General features: G+C 38.7%; 1 protein-coding gene across 2 annotated transcripts in view; it reads left to right on the top strand.

Moving 5' to 3' along the window:
* Positions 1–14,993, top strand: part of TMEM178A (transmembrane protein 178A) — a 148,508-nt gene that overhangs the window by 33,894 nt on the left and 99,621 nt on the right. For both annotated transcript variants that reach the window (XM_039887349.1, XM_039887350.1), the window contains exon 2: positions 434–640. The gene's annotated coding sequence lies outside the window, so the exon portion shown is untranslated. The remainder of the gene's footprint in view (positions 1–433; positions 641–14,993) is intronic.

The following is a 14,993-nucleotide window of genomic DNA, read 5'->3' as shown; positions in this document are numbered from 1 at the left end:
CTGCCATGTGAGGATACGAGAAGCCAGCTGTCTGCAACCTAGATGCAGGGCTCTTAACAAGACTCGATCATAGTGGCATCCACATCTCAGACTTTCAGCCTCTAGAACTGTGAGAAATAAATTTCTGAGGTTGATAAGCCATCCAGTCTATAGTATTTTGTTATAGCAGCCTGAACTGACTAAGACAATGGAATATGTAGAGCCTTCCTTCTCAGTGAAGAGTGCTATCTGTTCACCCCCACATTGGACCTCTGTTCTCAAAGCTTAGTGGGAAGCAAAGATGAGCTGTTCCCCTGAGAACTCATCATTTACTCCCTATGGACCTGACCCATTCCTAGTGAATCTCAAAAGAAACGCCACACAGCAGCCCTTTGAAATGAAATGCTTTTCTATTGAACCTGAAAATAATTGCATCCTCCCATTTACTCTTTAGGGTACAAATTGATCTGACTTGATTTGTCAGAGAGCCAGAACTGCACACAAGTAGAAGCTGGAGAAATCAACCAATCTTTTAAGCCAGCAGTAATTGTTCCTCCTGTCGGCTGGCTAAATGACTTGTATCTAGAAGAGATGCTCGGAATGAATCAGAATGCCCGAGGTGACAAGAAACACAGAGCAGTCCAAAGTATGTTCTAACAGAGTAAGTGTTTCTTTGTGTCTTGCAAAGGTTTGGTTTCATGTTTTCCCCCTTTCTCTTTCATCTTTTCTCTTGGGGCGAGTGTTATTCGGCAGAAACCAAAGGCAATAAATGTATATAATGACAAGGAAAAATAGTTTGTGTGGGGATGAGAAGAGATGAGTATTAGCATTTAATCCAAGGATGTGCTTATTACTTGTACCTTGGTCACTAATAAACCCAGGAATGTTTTTAGCATAGGCACCACAGCAGAGGGTGTGAAGTCCCTTGTTGATGAGCTGTCCATCATTTTTAAATTAAAAAAAAAAAAAGATTTTAAACAAAAACCTGTGAAAAAGAATATAATTGATATTCACGTACCAACCGCCATTTAAAAGTTGACATTTTCCATATTAGCATTAGTTCCCTTCTTCCCTTTCTTTTTGTCATCCTTAGAAATAAAATGTTGCAGTATAGCTAAATCTCCATATTTCTACCCCACTGTGGATTTATTTCTCTTTCTTTCCAGAAAGAACTGCAATCATAACATTAGAATTTATCTTTCTTGTTCACTAAAATTACTTTTACTATATATATAGACACACACACACGCACACATATATACATACATACATATATACATACAGAAAACATATGTAGTACTCTTTGGTGAGTGGGCTTTTAATGTTAATCATTATAGTATATTCTATATGTATCCTTTTAAAACTTTTTTATGTTGGACATTATGTTGTGATTTATTCATGTCAATACCAATAGATCTTGGTCAATTATTTTAACGGCTGCATTGTATTGCTTTGGATGAATGACTCTAAATTTATTTCACTCGACTCTGTTGATAAATATGTTTTTTCCCTGCTACAAGTGATACTGCAGCACATATTCTTGTTGAGGTTTCCTCAGGCCCATGTATGAGATTTTCTCTTCAGGGTCTATACTTAAGAGTGGAATTGCTCAGTTACAAGGTAATTTTTTCTTCAATTTTGCTAGCTATTTCTAAATTATTAAACTGTGCACTTAAAAATGGTTTATATAGCATTTCCCTAATGGTTAGACTAAAAAGAAATAAGCTGTAGGAAACCAATAACAACAAGATGTAACAAAAAACTAGTTGAATCGGGAAAATTGTGTCTATTTTCTGTAACCTGGTCTATGATACTTATGGTTTTATTTCCCTTCTTGAATAAGGATATAATGCAATCTGTATACTACTTGAGGTAAAATAGTACCTGGACTAACATCTCTATATTATTCTACCATAAACAGATAAAAGGAGAGTAGCTAGATGAGAGGTCCTAATTTATCCCTCTGAGTTCCAAACTTTCATTCCATACTTTATCTTCAAACTTAGTTGAAATATATACCCAGGTTGGGAAAGTACCTTAATTTTTTAAATAACCTAAAACACCTGGAGAAAACTAGCTCTTGAAAAAGGAAGAATGTACAAAGCACCTGGATGGCATCAGAACATCTGGTGTGGGTCATGGGGATCTCTACCATCGGCAAGAGAAACTGAAAAAGGTATTTATTTCATTGTGTAACTAGTTTCCAAGTACACGTTTGGACACATCCACACTGATGCTCCAGATAGATTTCTATCTGCCTAGGCTGGACCTCTGACGCCTTCTCCGCTGAAGCCCCCTAGTTATTTCATAGTGTCCCCAAGGTAATGGCGTATCACGCATACTCAGAAACAGCTTTGCTCATGTGCTTTGGTTCATTTGCCCAGGGGCCCTTATCCCTGTGCTGAATGACTGGGCCTTCATTGAAAACGGGCACCCCACTGTGCACATCCACACTCTTCTTAGGAAGCCCAAGCTGCTTTGTATGCATGGTAGAGTTGGGGTAGGGTAAGGAAGGGAAGAAACTCTGTTTCCAGCTCTATCTTCTGGGCTCTAAAGCAGCACGTGTATAATTAGATTTCCTCAAGTTCCTTCAGCTTGTGGCATAATTCCTCTTTGAGATTTAAAATTAGTCTTTTGTGATGGTCTTGAGGTCAGTTGGCGGGTGGTGGTGGAAATATTACCCCATCCTCACCATTGTCATCCTGCTTCCCTTTCTCTCCCCATAGGCACCCCATGTCAGTACTGCCCAACTTTGTCCAATCTAAATCCTAAAGCCCCCAGGTAGAGCACTTCCTGACAGAGGGGAGATGTGACCTAACCCTAGTACCTCCAAACTTACCTAAATCCTTGCTGCAGTTCAAGCAAGACACCCCATAACAATAGAGTCACTAAAGATGTGGAGAGGCTCTTTGGGGGTGGGGATGGAGCATTCATTATTTTCGACACATGGCAAATCACATGCAGAAACCAGACTTGTAAATGGAGAACAGAGCTGTAGATGTATAGAAGAAAAAGCTTCTTAGGAGCTTAATCAACCTCCCCCCACCACCCAGCCCCACTAACATTTCTTAAAACACAGAATCATGTTTGAAGAGTCTTTAGATGTTACCTAGTTCATTATCCTACCTATTTCAGTTATCTACTATTGCGTGACAAACCACCTCAGAATGACATAGTGACATAAAACAACAGTGATTTATTATTTCTCACAATTCCGTGGGTTGGCCGAGTGGTTCTTCTGCTGTTTTCACCTGAACTCACTTATGTGGGGAACTGAGTATTTGAACTGACTAGGGAAGGGGTACAGAGTAGTCCAAGGTGGCCTCATTCTCTGGTCTGACAGATGGTGCTGGCTGTCCCTTAGGGTACTTTGTTCTCTCATCCTAGTTGGCTAGACTGGGTACTTTACATGGCATTCTCAGGGCAGCATTTCAAGAGGGAGGAAACCGCAAGGCCTTTTGAAGGCTGGGCTCTGGAACTCACACAACGGCAATTCTGCCACATTCGATGGGCACAAACAATTGACAGGGCCAGCCCAGATTCTCCACACCTTGATGGGAATAGTAAAATATCGTGGCCATATTTTTCAATCTACTATGTCACTCAATGTATAGCATCTATGATATTGTTTTACTTGAATAAGTCTAATGAAGGGGTCTTTATTCTTTCTTGAGGCAACCTACTTCATATAGACCACCCAAAGCTTTGTCCCCTTAGATGAACACTCCCTTGGTTCAATATAAGCATCACGGTCCCATGCTTTCTTACCCAGTACTGGGGAAGTAAAATGTTTAGTGGGATGAGCAAAAGAAAATTTACATTTAGGACACTGATGGAATAATGTTTTTTGTCTAAGTTTTGTTGGAGCTAGGTGTGCTTTTTGTGAGAGGCAATTTCATTCTGAAGGGCTAAATTGGGCCAGGGCTATGTTATCTAAGGAAATTAAGCATTGTCATAAGTAGCTGGATGGCATGAAGATTTAGGGGAGGCGAGAGGATGCTAACATAGTTTTGGTCTAGCACTTTGTTATTTATAGCATATTCATTGGACCATCGGGGTCTACCCTGGAACTATTGAATCATAATCTGCATTTTAACAAGATCATCCAGTAACTCACATGCTTGTTGAAGTTTGAGAAGCACTGGCCTAGAGAGCATTTCTGATACTATGAAACCGTACTCCACGGGAGGCCCCATGTATAGTTGGCCTTATTTCCAGTAAAGAATGATGCTTGGTGCTATCCAAGACTTTCTGGGAACAGAGCAGGGCCAGCCTCACTGTCAGTAAGCACAGTCTATAGCCCCTTTTTCTAAGCCACGGTTGTTAATTTTTACAAATGGTTTTTAAAAGAATATATTATTTACATACCACACAATTTACCCGTTTGAATTTGTACCAGTCAGTGGTGTTTAGTATAGTCAGAGATATGTGTAGCTTATCAAGTTTAGAACATTTTCATCACCTTGGGAAGAAACTTTGGATCCTTTAGCTATTGCCCCTCCTATCATTTTATTTGTATTCCCTCTTCATCCCTGCCTTAAGTAACCACTAATCTACTTTCTATCTTTATAGATGTACCTATTATGGCCTCGTGTATGAAGGGAATCATATAGTATGTGGTTCTTAACTATTTTTTGGATCATGAACACCTATTGAAACTATAACAGAAGTCATAAACCCTCTCCCCAGAACATACTGCACAAGTGTATTCACCCAGAATTTCATCAAATTTCATGAATCCTCTGAAGCCTTGGTCTAGGGAGCCAAGATTAAGAACTCATGCTCTGTGGCCAGTCAAAATGGGTAGTTGTTGTAAGCAGGTCTTCATCTGGTTTGAGCACTACTGGCAGAAGGGATGGGACCACACAGGGATAGGTCACACAGGGTTATCACCACCCCAAGGTGGAAAGTGCCTGAAGCAACAAGCAAAGGACAGGCACCAAGTGTTTATAGAGCTGAGGAAACTGTGTTTATAACACATAGTTTGTCAAGGAGGGAGTGATGGCGAACAGATGTGTCATTTGCAATTATTCCTAAAGATGTTAATTATGCAAATGAACCTCTGATTAGGGTTCTAAAAAAAGAACCCCATATATTTGGGGTGTTGGATGTGCACAATCAAGAATGCTTGCTGACTCTTCCTCCAGGTAATCACTGTTGGTGCCAGACTCATCACTGGGGACTCTTGTTTTCAATGTACCACCTTGAGAGCTGGAGAGGGGTTCTGTGGGGGTACTTTCCAACTGTGGATCCTTAGAGCTGAAAGTGATCTTTGAGATCATGAAATATTGCTCTGTCCTTGTACAGAGGCAGAAACTAAGGCTCAGAGAAATTATGTGACTTGTCACTGGCAGAGCGAGGATAAGAGCTCATATCTCTCATATTATTGATTCACTTTCTCTTGCATCAAAGAAAACATAAGTCAACTATCAATTTTCTAGTCAGGATCTACTTTAACTCTATGTGATGGGATGGTCCCTAACACACTCAGGGTGTGCATGTGAGTCTCTGTGTGGGGAAGGGGAGAGCGAGTGGCTACAATAACAAGGAGTTGTGTTCTAAGCTGTGTTATTCAGTAGAGGAGCCACTAGTCATCTGTGACTATTTAAATTAAAATTAAATAAAATTTAAATTAAAATTTAAAAAATGCAATAGTCACATTTCAGGTGCTCAGTAGCTACTTGTATCTAGTGGCTACCATACTGGATACGCAGAACATTTCCATTGCTAAAGTCCTATTAAAAGGGCTTTCTAGAGTCTAGAGCCAGTGTTTTGAGTCAGAACCCCAGTTTTGCCACTTGGGGTAAAAGCTTGAGTGCATTATTTAATATTTCCAAACAAACCTCAGTTCCCTCACCTAGAAAATGGACATAAGCACGGTATCTGCTTCATTGGTTTGCTGTAAGGATTATGAACGTAAATGAGATAATATGTGTCAAGTGCTTAGCAAAAGAAGCTTGCACTTATTAAGTGCTAAATAAATATTATTGTTTTCATCATGAAGCATTTCATCATCCTGCTTAAGACTATGGGGTCTCTACTATTCAGAATGATGCAACTTGTACCCTAGAGAGGTAAAGAATTCCTTTGCTGGGGCACTAGGACTCCAAGAAGCCTAAGTCTTGGTTGGGTTATAGTGGAAGGAACGTGGAGATGGAGGTTGAAAGAGATTGGGGAAGGGGAGAAGATGATCAGAGTTCTGGGAATAGGGAGAAGACAAATGGTGTGAGTTGTGAGAAGTAATGGAGGGCAGTGAAGATCACCCCACTTCACAAAATTGTTAAGGGCTGGCCCAACAAGTGCTATGTGTGCAGGGACATCAATCTGTCAGTCTGTGGGGCTATTTAAGGACTTGTAACCTCCTCATGTCCATTGTACTAACTGCTTGCCTGCTTGTCCACAAGAGGGAGGCAAGGGAAAGGAGAGAAAGAAATCCTAAAAGTCCAGCTGCTTCTTTGCTGGCAGCTCTGGTCAAAGGTTTGCTGTGGAGAAAGCCAAAATTCTTGATTAAAATAAGACTTCCTTTCATGCAAGCTCACAGGTCTCAGCTGTGTTCTCCTCGAACCCATTATCTCAGTGGAGAGGATGCTTCCCAAAGGCGCTATGTTCTTCGGAATGTCATGCTTCACGGCCTCTCAGAGGGCTAGGACAATTTTCACACCTGGCTGGAGGCTGTGCCAACATCCCAGCAACCCCAAAAAAAAAAAAAACAGGTTCACAAAAACAGAACACAGAAGGTGTGAGTGAAGTGGAAAAAGGTGGCAGTTATCCAGGTAATTTAGCCACGTGGTCTGCCACTTCACAATATCGATTGCGCTGCCTGAGCTCATAAAGCATTGTGTTAGGCATTAGGAGAAGGTATTAAAAAATAATTCCCTTTGCCCATAGGGAATTTTCATGTAATTCAGGAGCTAGTGAGCCAAGGGACAAAAGAGGCTTGGGGTGGCAGAGGAGAAAGAACACCAAAATAGGATCTGCAGATGTATTTTATTCCTTGGTCTGCCATTAATTAGTAGCATGACTTTGGGCCAAATTACTGCAGTTCTCTGGGTCTACTCACTCTTATCATGAATAAATTTAAGCTGATGAACTAGGTGATTTAAAAGTTTTCCATTTCTAGAACTCTGAGATTCCAGTTCAGATGTGGGGATATAAATATCTATGCCATGGAGGAAGATTCTTCTACTGAAATTGTCAGATTTATCAAATAAAATTATAGGATATCCAGTTTCATTTGGATTTCAGGTCAACAGTGAATAATTTTTGAGTGCATATCCCATGCAATATTTTGGGCATACTTTGACTACAAGATTATTTGTTGTTTATTGAAATCCAAATTTAACTGGGCATTCTGTATTTTATTTAGCAACCTCTGCCTTCCACTATACATGTCTGCTCTTCTCACCACAGGGGGAGAGGGTTTCTGCCACTCTCCATCCTTTTATGGGGCCTCCTGATCATTCGGACGGTCAGAATCTGCAATATTTCTTGACCACATTTGATTGACCAGGATAACGGGCTTCCGTTTGGGCTTTCACTTCCTGGACCCAAGCTAAGTGCTCCCTTCCCCTTCTTCTCCCTTGAGAGAGCCCCCTGAGCAGGATTACTCATTGGGAAGAGGTAGGTAATTCGCCCTTTGTCCCAGTGCCCACTTCAGATCTCATCCACTCTGGTTGCTGGGTAAGTGGACTTGCAGTCAATTCTGAGGGCCCATTCAGCATATGCATGCCTGAAGGCTCAGGCCTCAAGGCCTAGATATGAGATGAGAGCAGAGCCCCCATCTGTCCTAAAGTTCCATCTTTTTTCTTCATTCTAGGTTTTACCAGTGAACTCCACACTTGGGAGCTTATTGGGCACTTGCTGGCCTGGTAATAAGGTGATGCTTCTGTTTCCATTGGACCAGTACATTTCTGTATTTTCCTGTTTGACCTAGAAAGGAGGAGCTTTGAGACTTAGGTCCCAAGCCTCTTACATTATTGTTATCTCTACAAATCACACTTATTGGCCCATCTAGATCCACCCTTATTGACTATAAAAAAGAAAAAATAAATAATTGTCATGGGATGTCATTAAGCTAGAGTGGGAGGAAAGAATCAGATATAGGTCATCCTGGGACATGTCTTATTTATGTACAGAAATGATCTAGGAACTTTGTGTTGTAAATAACTGCTTGCTGTATGAAAGAAGATGAGAAGGGCTCTAGTCTGGTTATGCAGCTCTGACATTTCTAGTTATAGACTTTTACAATGAGGTGGGTATCAGAAAATACCCCTAGAGATCCTTTGCCAGTGGATGCTGTCGTCACAGTCACAGAGATGTTCGTAGCTTAGGCTCTTACTTCTTGCCTGGACCTTTGCCACACACAGCATTGTAACTCAATGCCTCCTGTACTTGACTTCCCTAAACACAGATCTGATTAGGCCACTACACTGTCTAAAAGCTTGCTTTTTCCTACAGAAGCAAGTTCAAACTCCTTAGCAAGGTACACAAAGCCTTCCCAGGCTGATGTGACACTCTGCATTTAGGCCTTTCTCCTGCTACCACTCTGCCTGCTCCTCGGCATTCCAAGTTGTAGCCAAAATAAACTAATAGCTGTTTCTTAAACATTCTCCTTCACATTTCCAAACCTTTGCATATGTTGGTCTTTCTGCTTCTAAGAATGCCCTTCCTCTTCTTTCTCTGGGGAATGTTTTCTTGTAATAATTGTCAGCTCTCCAAAGCCTTCTTGAATTTCCCTGTCCCCGGCTGAATGACTGTGCCCTGCCTTTGTGCTCTCAGACGCTACGATATTGCATTGTAACCATTGGGCCAGGTACCTATTTCTCCCCCTTGTCTAGGAGCTCCATGAGGGCAAACATCTTATTTGTATCATTGATCTTTGTATCCGTTTATATCCCGTGCCTCTCCTATATTCCCTATTACAGTGTCTGGCACAGTAGGGGCATTCAATAAATGATTGTTGCATACATGAAGACAACAGAAGATTGGCCCAGATAGCTGACATTTAAGTTGTTTTAATTTTGTGATGTGTGTGAATTGTCAGATCAAATAAATTTTCGGGGTGGAAATGACTGCATTGAAATATTAGTATAGGAACATACTGCAGCCCATAAAAACTCAACACGAAGATACTGTCATTTAAATGAAGGGTATTAAATCTTTATCTCAAGGCACAATTAGAATAGAGCCACAGCATGAGACACTTGTAATAAGCTAACATTAGCATTAGTATTAGCATTCAGTAATCCTTCCTCTTTTTGCGTAAAGCATGCCTATTTTGGTATCAAACCATATATCATCAACATGTGCATTATGCATTATGACTTACTAAAGGGATTTTTTTTCTTTGTCGTGCAAGATTCAGTGGATCAGCAAAATATCTCTGTTGACAAGTACTTTGTGAAGGGCTTTGAGACCGATCACAGGGATAAAAGGTATTTATTTGGTACTCTGTCTAAATGAAATCTGGAGTGACACTTCTCCTAAACACTTTATTTCCTTGAATGCACATTGAACATAATTTTAGCTCCCAAAGCCTAAAGATCTTAAGGAAAAAAGCTAAAAAAGTTCGAAGTACTCTAGAGAAGAAACAGTGGATTTGGTGTCAAGATTCTAATCTCAGCTCTGTTACCAACCAGATGGGTGATCCTAGAGGAGTCACACAACCTCCGGGGGCCTCAGTTTTCCCATGGTTGTGTCAAGGGGGTTCTACTGGTGATCTCTGAAGATATTTCTCATTTTGATCCTATGTGCTCCTCTGCAGGGACTGATTGACTTGAACTTAATGAAGCTTAAGCTTCATGAATCTTTGCTTGTATAGCTCCTTCCAAAAACCCTGGGCCGGGAGTGGGGGGGCAGTAATATCTTTTACGTGGCCATATATTTTTTTAAAGTTTCAAAAATAAGACATTGTAACTGAAATTGGTTAAGGTAGCTGTCTATTTTCACTCCCCCTCTCTCTTAAATTTCTCAGATGCTTTGAAGTAGCTGCAGGCATTTAGGGGTTCCAGATAAAGGAAAATTGAGTTGGGGATATGTTGATTTTGAGTTTAATGATATATCTTTATATAGTTTACAGTTACTGCATGTAGTTACAATGTTGCTAGCCATTCTAGTGTAGGTATGGCTTCCAGGAATATTTCTACCACCCATTGTGCTGGTTCGCTCACCATTGTGGCATGAGAGTACAAGGCCATACATGATAGCATGAAAGGAACTTTACCTATAACTCTTGGCACTGGGAGCATGTGAGGGGTGAGAGAGAAACAAGAATGGAAATGTATATAGCCGGAGCCTGGTCTATTGAAAATTCTTCCAATCATCTGACACAGAAAGTTGTAAATGGAAAATTCAGTTCTCAATGATTCCTAAATAAAATGGTAATGTTCTTCCATTAGGAAAATATTCAATAATGCAGCATACACAATTATAAACCCAGTGTGTTCTCTCTGTTTTTATTGTAAGTGCTCAAAATAGAACTTACCAGAATGTGGGGTAAAAACCTTTAATAGTACTATGAGCAGTTAAGTATGTGATGTTGCAGATCAAATAATGCATCTCAGAAAAAGTCAGCATATCTGACACACCTTGTCTAGATGAATTCTGCTGGTTTCAGATGAAATAGCATGCACTATTGACACAATGCATTGAAAAGTCCTGAAGAAATAAGGTTCTAGTGGCAGAATGCCTATATTCATCAGTAAGACAATAGATTTAGTATAAGAGTAATTTGATTATACCATTATGAAGCTCAATATATTGTAGACACAACTTAAAAATATATTTTACTTGCTCTTATGCATGCCTTTTTTTTTTTTACTTTTTAAAAATTAAATTTATTGGGGTAACATTGGTTAATACAATTATATAATTTTCAGGTGTACATTATAATTTGACATCTGTATATTTTATTGTGTGTTTACCACCCAAAGTCCAATTTCCTTCAGCTACCATATATTTGACCTCCTTTACCCTGTCTACATCCCCCTCCACCCCGACCCCCTACCCTCTGGTAACCACTAATCTATAGTCCATATCCGTGAGTCTCTGTTTGTTTGTCCTGTTCATTTGTTGCTTTTTTCTTTTAGGTTTATATCCCACATATAAGTGATATCATGTGATTTTTCAACTTTTTCTGTCTGGCTTATTTCGCTTAGCATGATTATCTCGAGGTCCATCCACGTTGTCGCAAATGGCAGTATTTCATCTCTTCTTATGGCTGAGTAATATTCCATTGTACATATGTACCACAGCTTCTTTAGTCAATCATCTATTGTAGGACACTTAAGTTGCTTCCATGTCCTGGCCACTGTGAATAATGCTGCTATGAACATCGGTGTGCAAATATCTTTTTGGATATGAGTTTTCAAGTTGTTGGGGTAAATACCCAGTAGAAGGATTGCTGGATCATATGGTAGATCAATTCTTAGTTTTCTGAGGAACCTCTATACTGTTTTCCATAGTGGCTGTACCAATTTGCAGTCCCACCAGCAGTGTATGAGGGTTCCTTTTTCTTTGCATCCTCTCCAACATTTGTTATTATTTGTCCTGTTGATTATAGCTATTCTAACAGGTGTGAGATGGTATCTCATTGTGGTTTTGATTTGCATTTCCTAATAGCTAGCGATTAGGAAATGAGCACCTTTTCAAATATTGGTTGGCCATTTGTATGTCCTCTAGGGAGAAGTGTCTCTTCCGACAGATCCTCTGCCCATTTTTTGATTGGATCCTTTGTGTTTCTGTTGTTATTGAGTTATATGAGTTCTTTGTGTATTTTGGATATTAGGCCCTTATCGGAGGCATTGTCTGCAATTATATTTTCCCATTCGGATGGTTTTCTCTTTACCTTGTTGATGATTTCTTTTGCTGAGCAGAAGCTTTTTAGTTTGATGTAGTCTCATTCATTTATTTTAGCTTTTACTTCCCTTGCTTTTGAGGTCAAATTCATAAAATCCTCTTTAAGTCCGAGGCCCTTGAGTTTAGTTCCTATGTTTTCTTCTATGCATTTTATTGTTTTAGGTCTTACATACAGATCCTTAATCCATTTTGAGTTAATTTTGGTGTGTGGTGATAAACAACAGTCTAGTTTCATTCTTTTGCAGGTGGCTTTCCAGTTTTCCCAGTGCCACTTATTGAAGAGACTTTCTCTTCTCTACTGTACATATTTGGCTTTTTTGTTGGAAATTATTTGCCCATATAAATATGGTTTTACTTCTGGACTCTTGATTCTGTTTTACTGGTTTGTGTGTCTGTTTTGCTGCCAATACCATGCCGTTTTGATTACTGTCACTTTGTAGTATAATTTGAAGTTTCTCAGAATGGCTTTGGCAATTCGGGGTCTTTTGTGCTTCCATACAAATCTGATGATTTTTTGTTTTATTTCTTTATCAGATTTTGATGGGGATTGCATTAAATCTGTATGATGCTTTAAGTAATGTGGTCATTTTAATTATGTTGATTCTCTCAATCCAAGAACATGGAATATATTTTCATTTGTTTGTATCTTTGATTTTTTTAATAGGGTCTTGTAGTTTTCTAGGTCCTTCTCATGTCTTGTTAAATTTATTACTAGGTATTTTATTCTTTTTTTTGCAATTGCAAGAGGAATTATTTTTTCCACTTCTTTTTCTGACACTTCATTATTAGAGTACAGGAGCGCTATGGATTTTTGAACATTGATTTTGTATTTGCTTATTGCTTCTAGTAGTGTTCTTACGGAGTCTCTAGGGTTTTCTATATGGAGAATCATGTCATCCAGATAGTGACAGTTTGACTTCTTCGTTTCCTATTTGGATGCTTTTATATCTTTCTCTTGTCTGATTGTACTTGCTAGGACCTCCAATGTTATATTGAATAACAATGGCGGTAGTGGACCGCCTTGCCTTGTTTCTGATCTTAGAGGGAAGGTTTTTAGTTTTTCACCATTAAGTGTAATGTTGGCTGAGGGTTTGTCATATACGGCCTTTATTAAATTAAGGTACTTTCCTTCTATACCGATTTTGTTAAGTGTTTTGATCATAAATGGATGCTGTGTCTTGTTGAAGGCTTTTCCTGCATCTATTGACATGATCATATGATTCTTATATTTTAATTTGTTTATATGGTGTATCACATTAATCGATTTGCATATGTCGAACCATCCCTGTGCCCCTGGAATGAAGCCCACTTGATCGTGACGTATAATCTTTTTAATATATTGCTGTATTTGGTTTGCTAGTATCATATTTAAGATTTTTTCATATGTGTTCATGAGAGATATTGGTCTGTAGTTTTCTTTTTGTGTGTTATCCTTACCAGATTTTGGTATCAGAGTAATATGGGCCTCGTAAAATGAGTTGAGAAGTATTGCCTCTCTTTGATTATTTGGAAGAATTTGAGGAGAATAGGTATTAAATCTTCTTTAAATGTTTGGTAGAATTCACTGGTAAAGCCATCTGGTCCTGGACTTTTACTTTTTGGTAGGTTTTTGATGATTGTTTCAATTTCCATACTGCCGATCAGTCCATTTAGATTTTCCAGTTCTTCTTGATTCAGCCTAGGAAGATTGTATTTTTCTAAATACTAGTCCATTTCTTCTAGATTATTAAATTTGGTGTTATATATTTTTTATAGTTTTCTTGTATGATCCTTTGTATTTCTGTGATGTCAGTCATTATTTCCCCTCTTTCATCTCTGATTTTGTTTATTTGTGTCCTTTCTCTTTTTTCTTTAATGAGTCTAGCCAGGAGTTTGTCAATTTTATTAACCTTCTCAAAGAACAAGCTCTTTGTTGCATTTATTTTTTCTACTGTTTTTTATTTTTATTTTCAATTTCATTTATTTCTGCTTTAATTTTGATAATTTCTTTCCTTCTGCTGACTTTAGGCTTCATTTGTTGTTCCTTTTCTAATTTTTTAAGATGAAGCATTAGGTTGTTTATTTGGGCTCATTCTTGTTTTTGGAAATTGGCCTGTAATGATATGAACTTTCCTCTTATGACCGCTTTTGCCATGTCCCAAAAGTTTGATATGTTGTACTATCATTATCATTCGTTTCTATGGATCTCTTGATCTGTTTTTATTTCTTCTCTGACCCAGTTATTCTTCAGTAGCATGTCGTTTAATCTCCATATACTTGTGATTCTTCCTGCTTTCTTTTTTGCAGTTGACCTCTAGTTTCAAAGCATTATGATCAGAGAATATGGTTGGTTTGATTTCAACCCTTTTATATTTGTTGAGGCTGTCTCTGTTTCCCAGAATATGGTCGATCCTTGAGAATGTTCCACGTGCACTAGAGAAGAATGTGTAAGCAGCTTTTTCAGAATGGAAGGCTCTGTAAATGTCAATTCTGTCCACTTGGTCTAATGTATCATTTAAGGATGTTATTTCCTTATTGATTTTCTGTTTGGATAATCTGTCCATGTCTGAAAGTGGGGTATTTAGGTCTCCTACTACGATAGTGTTTTGGTCTGTTTCTCCCTTTAGTGTTGTTAGTAATGGCTTTATAAATTTCGGAGCTCCCTGATTGGGAGCATAGATATTAATAAGTGTTATGTCTTCTTGGTTCATGATTCCCTTTATCATTACAAAGTGTCCCTCAATGTCTTTCTTTACCGTTTTTATTTTGAAGTCTATTTTGTCTGATATTAGTACCTCTACTCCTGCTTTTCTCTGAATGGCATTTGCTTGAAATATCATTTTCTACCCTTTCACTTTGAGTCTATATTTGTCTTTGGAGCTGAGATGTGTCTCCTGGAGGCAGCATATAGTTGGGTTTTGTTTTTTGATCCATTCTGCAACTCTGTGCCTTTTTACTGGTGAGTTCAGTCCATTAACATTTAGGGTGATTATTGAAATATGAAGTCTTTTTATAGCCATTTTATCTTTTGCTTTCTGGTAGGTTGGTGTTTCCATTGCTTCTTTGTCCTTGTGTTACTGTTTTCTTTATTTTGGTTGGCTTTTGTGGGTTTTGCCTCTGATCCTTCTTGTTTTATGTTATATACTTCAGTATTGAATCTTTGGTGTTGTGGTTAACAT

Source organism: Pteropus medius, unplaced genomic scaffold (genome assembly GCF_902729225.1).
Source record: "Pteropus medius unplaced genomic scaffold, Ma_sr-lr_union100, whole genome shotgun sequence".
Taxonomy (NCBI): Eukaryota; Metazoa; Chordata; class Mammalia; order Chiroptera; family Pteropodidae; genus Pteropus; species Pteropus medius.
This window is presented reverse-complemented; position numbering and strand designations above follow the sequence as displayed.